At 49.6% G+C, this 15,999-nt stretch overlaps 1 long non-coding RNA gene across 1 annotated transcript; it reads left to right on the top strand.

The window, feature by feature from the left end:
• The first annotated feature begins 8,632 nt into the window (after nucleotides 1-8,632).
• On the top strand, nucleotides 8,633-15,050 carry LOC103565357 (uncharacterized). The gene is made up of 3 exons (XR_548266.2): nucleotides 8,633-8,786; nucleotides 9,124-9,461; nucleotides 12,376-15,050. It is a non-coding gene; the product is annotated as an uncharacterized lncRNA (long non-coding RNA).
• Nucleotides 15,051-15,999: the final 949 nt, after the last annotated feature.

Raw genomic sequence — 15,999 nt, 5'->3', positions numbered from 1 at the left:
CCAAAGCCTGTCCAAGTGGCTCATTAAACATAGGGTGGCCGTGAGGACTGAAGGAGATCAGACACCCAAAGCATTTAGCACGGGTCCCGGAAGAGACCATGGATGAACGTTAACTCCTTCTCTTACTAAAGACGCAGATTCTCGCCCTCCCTGCTCGGTCCCACCTTCCCAAATGTTCTGCATCTCTGCATCTTGTGAGGCTTCCCAAGTGCACGCCATGCAACGGGTGCAGAACAATTTGGAAGTCCTGCTTTTCACCACTTTGGCTGGTGTGTCAGCTCCAGGTCATGGTCCCCACCAAGGCTTAACATTCAATAACCAATTCAAATTGCTTCATGGAGCTTTGCGATGATGCAATCAGCAGTCATAACCATAAAATATCAGGGGGAAACTGTTATTTCATTTCATTCCCCTGCGTGAACTCAGCCTCCTTGAGAGCATCCGGTCCTCCTGGCTTCCCCAGGCCCCTGGAGGAAATGTCAAACATCCACCTCATTGTTCTGCCAGTCTCAGGGTTGGGCTAATCTTAGCGTAAATACCAGTCACCCCCTTTTCCACATCCTTGCCCAAAAAGGTCAGTGCTTACTCGTTTCAAAGCCAAGGCCTGGTGATTTCTAGCCCTTGTCTGAACTTTTGAGGAATGTGAGAGAATCAAATCAGGAATGTTTTTCCTCCTGGGGGCAGGGTGAGGGATGAAGCAGGAATTACAGCTAGCAATCACACACCCTCCCACACATACACAATCACATGTACACACCTGTTCACACTCAGCAAACACTGACACATACTCATATTCATCCACAAGTACACACACCCAAATACTCATGCACACACTCAAACACATGTACACACTCATACCTGCACATACACACATGCATACACTCATACTCATGTGCACACACATTCACACACTCAGACATATGCTTATACGCTCACGCTTGGACACACGCATGCACATACAAACTCACACACATACACACAGATGCAGCCTATAAAATTGCACGCTGACAATATGGGGTCATTGCCCAAATCTCTGTATCAGGGGCATCACTAATGGGGCCCCTTGAGTCCTCAGGTCACAGAGGAGCTAGTTTAATAGATGTCGGGTCGACAATATACAGGTTTGTTGGACAAGAAATCATCCACTCTCTCCTTGCATTTGCTGGACTTACCCCACGGCTACATGTGGTTGCACAAGGACAGAAGTCTGATTGGCCCAGCCTCCCACGGCCCAGTTCAGCCACAGAGCAGGGCAGAGAGGTGCCTCCACCCACAAGCAGACAGGGCCTCAGTTATTGTGGCTGCAGCTGTTTCCCTGAGTGAGCCCCCTGGACCTCGAGACCTGGGTCTCACCCAGCAGAGCCCTTACACACACACACGTACAGAGTTCTTGGCCATGTTGTTCAATCCCCTGGCCTGCACATGGGTCTCGGTTTTCAGAGTTCCAGCTAGGTCTGGAGTCTTTGTGCTGCAGTCTACTTGGAAGGGGCTCACATGCTCTGCTGCTCAATGAACCCCCTTTTCGTGAGATAAAACTTGGCAGCACAGTGAGCACCCTTTACTTTTATTTGTAGAAAACCAATGCTTAGATTTCAAAATTTACGTTACAAAATTTCAAGCAGCATATCTCTGGCATTTTACAATGCTCATGAATTCCACTTAACTGGCACAAACAGGCTATTAACTTATTCCGTGTCAAAAAAGCAAGACTTGTCCCAAGACGGCTGTCACACTCAGGCGACGCTTTGGGTCTGCAATGGGGTCTTCTCCTCTTTGCCATCACCAGTGGGCCCTGGGCTGCGTTCTCTGCCAGGCGTCCCCTCACATTCATTCATCCTTGGCCCTTCCATGTCAGCCAGAGAGGATGCTGGAAAGGCCTGCTTCCCATCAGGTCACACATTTGAGGGCTCACCTGTCCATAGGAAAGACCTGCTGGAACCCAAACCTGTCCCCACCAGCCCCCAAGTGTGGCCACAACCCGGAGACCCCCTCACCACAGCCACCCACACCTTGGTTCACAGAGACTCGTTGAGCATCCACCGTGAGCTGGGTTAGGAGTGAGGGGTGCAAAGAGGATTAAACCCGAGGCTTTGCTCTTTCATGCCGACAGCCCAGTGAGGAAAGTGGGCTAGTGTGACCATAGGCACCTGGGGGATGTGTCTGGTAGAGGTGTGCACGGGCACATGGGGCACAGAGAGGGGCTCGCACCCAAACAGGGGTTCAGAAGGGCTGTGGGAGTGGGCATGTGAACTGAATCCTGACAGGGAAGCAAAGCACACACTTTCGCTTACACCCGAGTAAAGACGCTCTCTTGGGATTATCTATAATAGCAAAACGCACATGAACACGCCTGCGTTAGTTTACTGGGGCTGCCGTAACAGAGTACCATAGATTTGGTGGCTTAAAACAGTAGGACTTTATTGTCTCCCAGTTCTAGAGGCCGGAACTGTGATATCAGCGGGGTTGGTTCCTTCTGAGGCTGTGAGGGAGAATCTGCTCCAGGCCTCTCTCCTTGGCTTGTGGATGGCTGTCTTCTCCCCATATCTTCACATCGTCTTCCCTCTATGCATGTCTGTCTCTGGGTCCAAATTTCTCGTTTTTATAAGGACACCAGTCATTGGATTTGGAACCCACCTTAATGACCTCATTTCAACTCTATTACCTCCCTAAAGACCGTATCTCCAAATAAGGGCACATTCTGGGAGTTAGGACTCCAACATATGAATTCAGGGGAGACACAATTTAACCCACAACAATGTCTAGTTGGAGTGATGACTCAAGTAGTGGTAAATTACAAATGATTCAAAAGAAGGTTAAGAACACTCTATGTTAGCATGGAAAATGTTTGGGTTGGGATGTGAAATGATGTAAAGAAAAAAGATGGCAAGAGAATGCAGACAAGGGATAACAATGGTGTGCTCGGGTCAAAAGGTCCTCAGTCATCTTTGTCCTCTCTCTGTTGTCCCAATGTTGTTCGGTGCAGCTTTGCCACATTTCTAACGTGCAATGCTGTACTGTACTAGAGGCCGCAAGCCGCACCCCTCTCCCCTGCATTGGGAAGCAAGGATCAGGGCTGACACAAACATTCCTTTCCATTCTTAAGAGGCTGCAAATGCGATGAAGTCCAAACGAAATCCAACCAGGTGTCCTTGGGCTCCCGAAGCTCCTCGTCCTGGGATAGCAGATGCCTTGTCGTGGGCAGGAGCTCCACCTCCAGTCCAGGGAGGTGCTGGGACAGCAAAGCTGTCACATCTTCCTACAACCCAGGTGCTGGGAAAGGAGATCTGGGAGGGCAGGTGCGGTGCCGTCTGGGCACCTTCATCCCCAGTGCAGAAGAACAAGGCAGATGCCTGTCCTCACGCCTTGGAGTAGAACGTACTGGAAGGAACAGGGAATCAAACTGGACACTCCTCTCTGACCCAGTGGTGTCCTATGTCATGAAGACACTAGACCATCGAGGGGGCCACCAGTCTGGTCTGAGGGAGAGTGAGCAGTGCTCTGAAGCTATGAGCATCTCCCCGACATGGTGGCACTCCTGGCGGGTCAGGGGACTCCAACTTGCCAATGAGGGAATGACTGAGGGATGGGGACCCTGTTGCGATGGATCCACCATGGATCCCAGGCTCAGATATGTGACAAGGCCAAGGAGATGGCCAGCACATGGAGACGTGGGGTGACACACTGCTCTGAGTCAGGCTCAGCACCTAGCTATGGAGGCCTTACCAGCCGGAAAGGTGGTGGACGCCATGTAAAGTGGTGGCAGTGTCCCTCTCTCTCTAGCTGGCCAATTCGACTCATCGTTGAAGACAGATTGCTACTCTGTTTTGGAAAAAAAATAATAAAACACTTAATCATTGTACAAGGTAAACTTGAAACCCTCTTGGAGGATGGAACGTTGGAGATACCCAGGACCTAGGATGCCGCATGCAATAAAAGCCTCAAAGCCTGCCTTTGCTGAAGGCAGATTTATAAGTCAGAAGATTGTCACAATGGGGAGACCAGCGGGACTCAGGGGCTGAGGAGGAACCCCTGTTCTCTCTCATAGCACTTGGGGGCGGGGTTCTGGGACAGGAGGGCAGGGTCATTGGCAGCCCCAGTCTGGGAGGGAGGGGACAGGCCTCTAAAACATGGCAGCAAGGGGAGAACCAAGGGCAGATGGAGCCAGTGGGGACCCTGCTGGGGAAAGCACAGCTGGAAGTCCCTGTTAAATTTTTTCTGCATCATAATCTCCGTGCTGGCCTGGCCTTCACTCAAGGTGTGTTAGCTGTGACAGCTCCATCTTTGCTGTGCTTTGAGTAGTTAATGGAAGGGGCTGTGTCCACACTGGGGAGAAGCCAGGTGCAGAGGGTGGAAGCGGTCTGAGAAGCCATCTCAAGCTGTTCAGAGGTGGCCTGCAAAGGCACTGAGCTGAGGTTCAAGGGAGACTGCCCGCTGCTGTGCAAATGACCACCAGCAGGGTCTCAGAACATGGGTCCCCAGGGTCCCCCAGAAAAGCAGTGGGGAACCTGGTCAAAGAGTCAACTTCTTGAGATTTGGTTATTAAGAGGCCACTTGGGTGGCTCAGCGGGCAGGAGCTCCAGGAAATGGTGAGATGTTGGCTGTCACCTCATGGATCACTGACCAATGAGAGTTAGGCACAGGGAATGGCAGAGCTGGTCCATGTATCTGTCAGAATAGACTAGGCTATGTTGCGTAATAAACTGACCCCAGGTCTCTGTGCCTGAACAACAAAGGGTTATTTCTCACTCATACCCAGGCCACTGAAGGACAGCTGGGGGATTCTCAGTGACCCAGAGAACCAGGCTAATGGAGCAGCTCCATCCCAAACAGGGCTCAGGGCAAAGAGAGCTCTGGTGGGTCTTGCCCTGGCAAGTGAGTGCTCCACTCAGAAATGATGCACTTCTGCTGCCAGCTCAGGACTGACCACCTGGTCCCATCCCACTCTATGGGCATCAGAAGAGCAACCCTGCTAGACTCTGCAAGAGGCCAGGGACCCTACATACGGATGCCCACAGCTTCTCCCCACACTTCCTTTAGATGGAGAGGGTGTACCCAAGCCCACACATCCCCTCCAGCTGCTGGCTCCGTCTGAACGGCAGCGGCACTTCCTCCAGGTGGGCAGCATTGGGTTCTGCCGAGAACACGGGGAGTTTAAGCAGTCGACCTGTGTGGCTGGCTTAACCGGAGTAGAAAACCCCACTGCCTGAGTCCTGGGGTGTGCAAATTTCCTCAAGACTGTGCGCTGTGACCCGCAGGTCACTCGAAACTCCAACTCTAACTTCAACTTAAGAGAAAATGATTCATCTTTGGTTTCCAAAGGAGAAGGAGTTAAATGAAGAACCACAGAAGATTTCCTTCTTCTTGAACCATTATTTTTTTCTTTCGACTGAGAACAGCAACACGATTCTATCAGTAAACGTAGAAATTCCTTGTTGAAGCTCTACTCTCGGCCACAAAGTACTGTCTGTATGAAACAATGCTTAACCCTTAAATAGTAGCTACAGAAAGCCGTCTGCAAATCCCATCAAGGCCACGTGCAGAGGGGCCTCATGTTGTCCCACTGACCCTCACTCCTTCCTTCCCAGTTACATTTGCTCCAGCAAAACCAGCTCTGACCAGCCCAGAGTCTCAGAACCAGTGGCCGACGTGTTGAATCCAGCCCCCAAAGGTGTTCTGTTTGTCTCCGTTATCTTTGAAAATTGAATTCGTTGCCAATATTTTTTCATTCATTTCAATTTTAAATCTTTATAGAATATTTCCCATTTTAAAAACTTCCAGATGTCTGGCTTCCTCTGAAAATCCAAGCAATCAAAGAACAATGGGCCTGCACGCTTGCATGGCGACAGTCAGATGGAGCCCAGGGGCAGGTGCCCGTGTCATCCTTGTCCACATCCCTGTCCTCTCCTACCCATCCACTCCTTCCTGTTACCTGCCTGCCCCCGAGACATCTAAGGTTGCGGCCCTGGATGCAGGGCATGTGTTATGAAGATGTTGGAATGCAGCTGTGCATCTGAATCCCGGCCCCCAGCTCCTAGTATCACGGCCGGCTCACCGTGGGAGCCAGTGATACTCGTTCAATGAACGATTGAATGAATGAATATTGACATGGTGAAACATACCGGGCCTTTGAGTCAGGCTCCTGGACTAACACTAGCTCAGCTTCTTATTGGCCATTCACTTATAAAAATATACCTCGAGTCTGTTGGGAGATTACTTGAAACACACAGGTGACCCCGCCCAGCTTAGCAAACTGCTGGGGTCCTTCCTGCTGTGTGGCTGCTCTGGTGAACCAGCTTCTCTCTCCATCTCAGCCCGTCCTTGGGGTCAGCAGTGGCAGCAAGCAGCACTGGCCTAGTCCTCATTCCCGGGGCCCCTTAAAGGAGAAGACCCCTGCGTGCAGGTGGGCACCTGGCAAAGCTCACCCATCAAAGACAGTAGGAGCCACTCTCGCCTCAGCAACTCTCCAAAAACATGCAGAAGTGTCAGCAGCCTCATCACCACGATGCTGCTGGGCATCGTCTTAGATTCCTATTCCTGCTGTAACCAACGGCCACAAAGTGGCTTAAAGCAATACAGACTCCTTATCTTACTGTTCTGGAGGCTGGAAGTCTGACGTGGGTCCCACTGGGCTGAAGTCAAGGTGTCAGTGGGGCTGCCTTCCTTTCCAGGCTCTGGGGAGAACGCGTTCCCTTGCCTTTTCCAGCGTCTGGAGGCCGCCCACCTTCCTTTGCCCAGGGCCCCTTCCATCTTCAAGCCAGAAGCTGCATCACCAGCCTCTGCTTCCATCCTCGTGTCTCCTTGGCTGACTCTGGCTGACTCTTCTACCTCCTTCCTCCACTATAGAAACCCTTGAGATTACACTGGGGCCACCCAGATAATTCAAGGTGCTCTATCTTAATGTCAATTAATTAGCAACCTTACTTCCATCGGCAACCTTAAATCCCCTTTGCCGAGTAACCTAACATATTCACAGGTCCTGGGGATAGGGGCAGGGACATCTTTGGGGGGACCATTATCCTGCCCACCACAGGCATATTCCCAGGGAGCGATGAGATGACGCAGAAGCCCCGCCTGCAGGAATGTTCATTCTCGTCAAGACCCCCCTGCGCAAGTGCAATCGGAGGCTACACTAAGCCAGCGCAACTGTGCTCCCCATCAAATGAGGTCAGTCCCCAAGGGCAACTAGGATGCAATCAATTCAGTTCAGAGGCCCCATCATTGAGTGCTCACCACCTGTGAGGTGCTGTGACAGGTGCTAGGAGGAGGAGGAGAAATGGGCCAAAGCCTGCCCTAAAGGAGAGCAGAGCCGGTAAAGAAGCAGCCAGGTGGTGGGAGCCTGGCAGCCATCCTGGCCGGTACTCCCTCCCGTGGCGGATCCATAGGCAAGTGGAATGAAGACAGCTTTCGAGGCTGTGTGTCTTGGGGTAAATCGCTCAACTTCTTTAAAACTCCCCTTACTCAGCAGCAAAGTGGAGATGAGAATGGCCACCTCGCAGGGGTATATTGAGGATGAAGAGCTCAGGCAAGTGTGTGCCTCCCATGCCACCTGTCACAAGCTGTGCTGAGGACACGGGGCCCATGTGGTCATGGGGTTGCGGCTGGATTTCCACAGAGGCCACATCAGGGCAGTTCAAGTCTGCACTCCTGTCTTTCGGCCCTTGGCTTTCTCATCCTCCTCTGATCTTGCTGAGGCTCAAACCACTCCCTCCCCCATCTTTTAGTGTAAAGACGGAGAAAAGCGGCTCTTCCTTAGAACACTGTCCAAGGCCAGTCCTTTGACCCCGAAGGAGTTGTCCTTTCTTCTGAAATCGGCACTGTGACCCCTTGGGCTGGCCGCCCAGAAAGCTCCATCCATCTTGCTTCAGCTTGGCTGGTTATTAGCTGTGTGACCTCAAACCACTCACACAACCTCTCTGATCATCACCCGTAATATCAAGACTGGCCAAATCAGGTTTAAAAAGTTTACTTTTCCTTCCCTTAGCAGTGGAACATTTCCTCCAGCTAAAATCCCGTATAGAAGTCCAATATGTGAAACCAGTCAGAAGCAGGTGACAGAAACCAAGGTCACAGCCTCCAGGTGACACTTCAGCTCCCACAGCAGACAGCCCTTCAAGAGATTCTCAAGGCACTGGCTGAAGGGTCCACACAGAGATCCTGGAGGCCCCCTCTGACTCTAGCACACCTTGAGTTTCTGCCTTCCAGACTCATAGTCAATCCTGTGGGTTATTTTTCATCTTGAAATTGGGATTCCACATGATTTTGTAGTCAGTTTTTTACAAAATAACCCATGGACAGGTAAAAAGTTTTAGCAGCCTCTTCTCCATCGGCAAGTCCATCTTGGTCATCACCAACTCACCCCAAGCACGATGAGAAGCCATTGGCCTTAGTGTTTTTCCAGCTCAGACCAAGACCCGGCTTCTTGAAGCTCGGCTGAAACCCTGGTTCTGCCCCATCCACGATCAATATCCCATTACTGCGTGTGGTCAGAAAGCCCCCATGAGTCACTCAGAAACTACGCTCGATCGTAGACAAATTAAACTGTTACAACTTGTTCTAATTACTTAATAAAGCTTGTAGTACGCCTAAGAACCCATGTGGATGAAAGCAGCATTACTCATGTAGAACATTATTATTACAGCAACAATCGCCATCGTGCCAAAATTCCGGAGTCCCACCCTCAAGAAAAGAGTCCTGCCTCATAGGAGCTGCTGGAGGCTGCTGTGCAAACAGACACCCCACCGGATGACGCAACATCTGCCCGAACAGGGCGTTTGCTGTCAAGCGGGGTGGGTAGGAGGTGAAAGGAAAGAAGCATCATTCTCCAAAGGGAACTATTCCCGAGTTTCCATTCTGGGAGAGCGCGGAGGCCAAGGCGGCTCGCTACAATGTGAGCCACGTGCCTCGGCGATTAGGGCTGTGGTTTGGGCAGCCTTTCAAAGACGCCCCCGGGAGACGCTCACACCCCTTCTCAGCCCAGCGCAGGATGCTCCGTGTTTTTATTGCAGGGCAATCCAGAGTTTCTGTGAGAGAGCGTGATATCCTATAAGCCATCCGCACACACTCATTCCGCACTTGCGTCCTAAAGTTGAAATTAATGGTTTGCCTTTTCTCTTTCCCTTTCAGGCGAGATTCATAGTTCTGGCCGCAATAGCCTGTCCCACTGACAGGACCCCGAGGCCGTTCCAGCGGGAGGAGAGCCAAGGAGGCTGCGCTCGTGGACTTGATGTGTCTCGCAGGCCTGCTCCTAGAATTTCATCCCTTGCCGTCCCCGCTTCTCTCCCCCTCCAGCCCAGCGTGAACTTCACTTGGGCCAAAAAATCAGCTGCATGAGAACAGGATGGAGCAGGCAGCTGGAGACACGAGTCAATAAAGCCCGCGAAGGAAACCTCAGGATTTTCCTAACTGTGAACTTAGCGAGAAGCAACAGCAGGAGCTCCAGAAACTTCCTTAGGTGACATGGAGTAAGTCATCCCCTGAGCCAAGTCTGACCTCACCCTGGCGTCTGCCTGACTTTCCCAAACCTGCCCGTTGGACTCACACAGACGAAGTGCAATCTCTTTTAATAAAGCTATTGATGCCCTTGCAAGCGCAGAAGGCAGCCACCAGGCACCTGCGGTGTCCCTGAGCCCTGATGAACTCTCTTGGGTCTTCTGGCCCTTTGCTCTCACAGCTGGTCACCTGCTCATTTTGCTGTGGGTGGGTCCCGGCTGGGGGATGCTTCTTCTGGGCACAGTATCTCGAGCTGCTGCATCCCCACAGCTGCCAAAGAGAGGCCGGAAGGGACTCATGCATTGGGTAGACTGGAGTGCCTCAGCTTCAGCACCAATGACCTTTGGAGCCAGTTACTGTTTGCTCTATGGGGCCCGCCCCGCGCATTGTAGGATTTTGAGCATCCTTCTTGGCCTCTACCCACTAGATGCCACTAGCATTCTCCTCCCAGTAGTGACAAGCAAAAATGTCTCCAGATGTGGCTAATGTCCCCTGGATGGCAAAGTCATGCTGGTCGAGAACCAGTGGGGAGGAATGTTTGATGAAAGGCGCTCCAACTGTAAGGTTGTAAACTTATTGACTCCATGAATTTCCGACCTTTTCCCAAATCGCCTGCTTAATTCAGATGGTGAAGCCACTAAGAGCATAAGGCTAATTTAACTAAAAGAAGTAAAGAAACAAAACAAAAACTTGGTATTTTGAAAGTCCTCCATGGGTAATCAAGGCAATCCTTAAAGGATTATGAGGAGGAGGAGGAAATTGCAAAAATTCCTGGTCCCTCTTGGAATGAAAGGAGTAGGGGGAGGGGGTGAACTGAGCAGAGGGGAAGATGACTAAAAACTCGTTCCTTCGGGATTTCCCTTTCTGGCCAAGAGCGTTCATAGCATACAGCTTAATAAATGAACTTCACAAAATGTCCCTTCTTAATAAATGAACTTCACAAAATGTCCTTTTCCCGCAATTGGTGGTTTCCTCTGATTTCAGCTGGCGGGAAGAGGAGGAAACGAAAGAGCCAACATTCAAATGAAATGAAATTGCTTAGAGGTCTTCAAATAAATAGCTGGCTGGTGAAAATAAAATAAGTTTTTAAAAAATTGAGAGCCATTCTCCAGATGCCTCATTGCTGGCTGTAGTATGGCCGGATTGGTGGGTTGGTATAAGGATGGAGGGGAAAGCCTGACCTGAGATCTCAGAGCATCTGATTCTGGTTTGCAATTAACTCAGAAATCCGCAGGAAGAGATGCTATGCCATCCACGTCCAGCGCATGGTGAAATTTCATTCTCAGAGCCCAGAACGTTAGATGTAAAGCCAAGGAGATAATTCTCTTCCCTCAGTGCCTGCCAGAGGCCTCTCAAAAACATCTTTTGAGCTTGATTTTCTTTACTATGGGTAAGATCAGTGGCTAGGATTAAAATGAGGGACTTTTAAACAAGTTCCTGCACTGTTTTTATTCCTGAAACTTTTCTACGTGGACCTTCTCTGTGCAAGCCGACGAGTTTGGGCATCGAGACCATAGGTGAACCAGCTTCACCAGCTACTGCTCCTCAGAACTTCCTGTCATCCCAGGAGCTCGTCTGTCTCTGTTTTAAATGCTTGATAACTGAGCACAGGAAAGGGACCCAGAGCAGAGAAGCCTTCTGGCCTCAGAACTCAGCAGAACCAGGATGTACATGAGAGCATCCCAGTTTAAAAAGCTACCCAGCCTCCCACAGTCCCTGACCTACCCCCAGCCCAGAGCTTAGTGTGTTCTCCAAAGCATTTCCCCAGAAATGACCCATTTTGCAGCCTGACTCACTAGAAGGACTCTGCACCCAGGTTGTGGTCCATTCTGGGCTAGGCGGTGGTGTGCTGGTAGATGTTAACAATCTCTTGGGTGGTCGGGGTGCGGGAGCCCTGATTGTGGCACTTGCCACTTTCCTTGGTGTAAATACTCCCACCATGGCCAATGTCAAGCTGTCAATGTGGAGTCAACCAGCTCTCTCAATACCTGCAATTTTACATTCAGCTCTCTCAAGCAAGTGCATCCTTGCTTGCACCTCGGGCATCCCGCAGAGTCTGTGGCCCTGTCTCCTAGGCAACACTCCCTCTATTAGAGCTCTGATGGACCTTATTTACTCCTGTCTCATAAATGCCGAAGGGTTAAAAACCTTTTTGGCAAGAGAACCAGACAATCTGGCTCTGGAAAAGGCAAAGGGGAGTTTGAGTAAATTTGAGTTTCCTTTTTTTGTAAGAGACAGGGTAACTGCAAAATGGTGCAGGGAACTTTATGCTCTCAACTTCAAGCTCTAAAGAATACACACTGTACCCAACATCAAACATAACCAGATTTTTATCTCCCAGAAGAGAGAAAGGTGATTTATTTTTCTTCAACTCTCCTCAACTAGAGAGTAGCCTGCCTCATAAAATTAAGCTAATCTTTATTATATATCAGGATTGCTTTTATCCATGAATTTTTTATGATGGTTGAATATTGATAGTGTCTCCGAAAACAACTGACTCTACCGACGTTCATGAAACGATTTTATGATTTTAGATTTATCTTGAGTGAAAGGAAAAACAAAAATAAAGTAGCTCCATAGCTTGACTTGAAACATTAGGGTCCCTGCTTCCTTATTTAAAAATAAATGACCGCTTTTGACGAAATGAGGACTGCAGATTTGCAATGTCTACTCTGCTACAATCACCCAGGGCACAGAGAGAAGCTGAGCAAACGGGAACCCCAGGACTAACCATCAGGAAGAGAAATGGCTTCATAAACATAAAAGAAACTCAATAATAACCTGGGACGGCTAGGAAAAGACCTTGAATATAACACATCAAATAACTTAATATAAACATCCAAGTCACCCCTTCTCACTCATGTTGCATCTTTATGTTTATTCCAGATGAGAAACAGCTGGGAAGAGTGAAAAAAAAGAAGAAAAAAAGGCTATTCATTCTTCGGGATTTCCAAGAAGACAACATGCATGATTTTATCTTGATGGCCCACCAAACTGGGTTCATTTGCAATACCATCACTTAACCCAGGGCTGGGGTAGGACGATGGGAGTGGCGGGCAATGGGAGATGAGTGTGCCTTCATAGCTAATTGCTGGACTCCCACTTAAGCGAACTCACCGAGTACTCATAACTTGGAACCAGTTCAAGTCATTCTGTGATTTGCTAGACATGTCCGCTATTATCCGTACTTTAATGTGCGAAGGCAGCACAAGAGCCAAAATGGCAAAGTGGTGCCAAGACTCAACCACCATTAATGAGCATATTAAGGGTCAGCAGGCTGCACAGTTCAGTTACATCATGCGGTAATCAGTCATGTCTAGAGTAACCCAAGGACTCCCTAAGACAACCCATAAAGCCGTCCAAAGTTGACTGTTATGAAGGTTAACCTGAGAGCGCTGATTACAACCACGGAGTTGACACACATAATTAGGTTAGAAAAGCTCTCTAAGTGAAACTGAAGACAGAATCTTATAGAAACAGATGTTTATCCAACTAATGCTGTTGGGTGAGTGCCATGTGTCTGTATCTGTGAGATGCTCGTGTCAGGAACAGCCTTCGACTCTCTTGCCTAATTGTAACTCAGAGGTGTCTGTGTAATGAAAGACAATCGCACTGCCCTAGGACCAAACATGACGCGACAGGTCATGCCTGCCCAGTGCTCTGTTCCTCACACCTCTTTTGCAGCCTGAGACTTCCACCGGGCGAGAGACAGACTGGAATGTCCCACAGAAGGAAGCTGGCAAGAGCAGCGCCATCACAGAGAAAAGAGAAGCAGCCATCCTGATATCAGAGCAACATGGCGGGCGCTCCAGAACGCCAACCAAAATACCACTTTCTACTACACGAGTAGAGGAGGAGAAAGCCCCAGGGGACGGTCCTAGGCTGAGGAAATGAGATAAGCCAGAGGAGGCAATGTTCAAGAGACTGAGCTAGTGGGCCCCCTTATCTTCTCACACGGAAAGGAAAAAGGAAGGGAGCAGCAAGTGATAACCAAGATGGACCTCAGAGGGCAGCATCTGTCCCCGCCCCCCAACACCACCGCCAGGGGTCTTCTTTCTGGGTGACAAGTGGGAGAATCCCCAGCCACAAATGAGCAGAAAGGAAACCCTATCAGGTAACCAGAGCACCCTGACCAGGAGTGCTAGTCTACGCACATGGCCCTGAGTCTCCCCCAGAAATGCAAGCTCCCTTCCCATTCTGATCCCCTGCCTTCGTCTCCCTGCAGCGTCACAGAGAAATCTAGTACATTGACCTGAAGTAGAGCACCTGTGATTGTTCCTCCCCTCCTCTCCCCAAACTTCCTCTTGCGTTCCATTCCCTCCTTACTGACGGGCCATCCACGAGCCAGGCTCCCCAGACGCATCTCCACGGCCACGCAGTCACTAAGTGCTATCAGTTCCGCTTCCCAAATCATCTTGAGTCTGTCCAGTTTTGTCATCTCCTCTGCAGCCGCCCTGCTCCCGGCCTCTGCGGCAGTCTCTGCTTGGTCTCTCATCTCCCATTTTTTCCCCACTCAACTCCACTCCACAGATGACAGCCAGAATGATCCGGTTAAATTCTTATTCAATCAGGTTGTCTGCCCGCCAAAACCCTTTCACGGCTTCCTACCGGCCTTTGGATGAAATCCAAAATGCCTAACATGCCTAGAAGACCCTGCATGACTGAACACAATGAAAAGTGGTACAATTAAGATCAGAGACCATCTTAAAGATGCAGAAGGAGTAATTTTCCTTCAAACATCCTGATATGAGCTCATTATTCCAAGTTAATATTAAATTTAGCTACAAGTTTCCTAAAAGCCAATCAAAAGTGAAATGCTTTGGTGCATGATTGGTATTTTTAAACAAAAGTTACCACGCAAATACGTTTGGAGAGCACTCCTGACATTAAACCCAAGGACTTCACACAACCCTTGTCTGAGGATGGGAAACCCGTTTGTTATGAGTGGTGTGATAATGAATCAAGTCCAAGGGGTACAACATGGATAGATGTTCAACAGGATGCTGCTATATGAGAAAGTACTGTGTAAACTATAAAGGGCGTTACCCAATCTTAGGTAATCTAAACCGAAAGGTGTATTCCATTTCCACGTTGTTCGTATCGCACCTCTGTTTGCATAGCCGAATGGAAACTGTTCCGTGGGGGTTAATTGAGGTCATGTGGCAAAGCTATTCTGCTTCCTGATGATGTAAAAGGGTTTGGCTAGTTTGCTAATTCTAAAAGAAAAGCAGATAAGATTTTGTCTCTCAAATGGCCCCTTTCTTGCTCAAAGCTTAGGCAGATAAGTGTACAGAATCGATGTTGTGAGTCAAAGAAGCAAGAGCGGAAGGTTTAGATAAGAGATGAAGGGGTGAGGCTTCACTCTGTCGTGAAATTTAAAGCCGCAATATGGAACTCTATGAATTTAGTTCTTTAGGAATAACTAATCATCCATCCTTCCTCCAATTCAGAAGACATCCAGGTAATGATAAGTGTCTGTTTATTGCTCTTGGCCATGAACACAAGTCAAGAGCATTTTCAATGGTAAATGGTCACTGTGCGATGAACCCAAGGAAAGGACCCTGTTTCAATATTATTGGGAAGTGAAGATGTGTGCACTCCAGCCAAACAGCAGGAGAGTGGATCCGAGACTCCCTCTCCTTTCACCTCCCGACTCTCCTTCCTCCCCCCCAGTCCTCACCCCTGACACCCCTCAAGTGCTTTCCTGGAGGAAGCCAATGAGGCTCTCTGGTCCTCACCTGCCCAAAGCAAGTACCCAAAGTCACTCTTTTCAGAAACATTGGAAGCTTTAGAATCACTGACGTGTAGATGCCCTTTCTCAAGGCTACTCGTGTCACCATGCAAGACTGTGCGGTGCACAACCCTGAGAACATCATTCCAGAGACCACCTTAGTATGATGAGTGATTCTCTACCGTACCCTGCACATCTGGGTAGTATATTAGGTGATCTGGATCCCATGTGACTCTTCTATTTTACCAGCAGTCACTCAGTCTGGATTTAGTGCACAGGTCCTGGGCTACATCTGTGGGCTGTGGTTCCGATGACAGTTGGGATTGGAGTCCTTGCAGTGCTAGTCTGTTCTACTTCATTTGTACGCTGCTCAGAGTCCACGCTGAAAACTCTCCTAGTTTTCCACACTGCAGTCCAGTTCTCGAACCTCCTAGTGTGTTCGTTTGCGTCAGTTGCACAGTTCAGTGGTCAGGTGTCTGCCCGGGACTTCCGTAGGACTTCCTATGCAGGATGGAAGAATCCCATTCTTTGTCTGAGACTCTCCCCTCCCTCTGAGTTGGGAGCATGAGGGACACCAGCTGCCATGGGGGAGGAAGCCCAGAGTCCCCCCTTTGTCTTCGTTGACACTAAAACAGTGGGGAAAGGGGGCACCTCTCTGAGTCCTCGGGGGCTGAAAGGTTTGGGGGTTGGGGCTGGGTGCTCACACTCCCCACTCAGGCTCTGCTGACACCACCGCAGGGTGGGACAAGGAGGGGGCATCCATAGCATTGAGTTGGAGT

Source organism: Equus przewalskii, chromosome 5 (assembly GCF_037783145.1).
Source record: "Equus przewalskii isolate Varuska chromosome 5, EquPr2, whole genome shotgun sequence".
Lineage (NCBI taxonomy): Eukaryota > Metazoa > Chordata > Mammalia > Perissodactyla > Equidae > Equus > Equus przewalskii.
The sequence above is the reverse complement of the archived record's forward strand: the minus strand, read 5'-3'. Positions and strand labels throughout refer to the sequence as shown.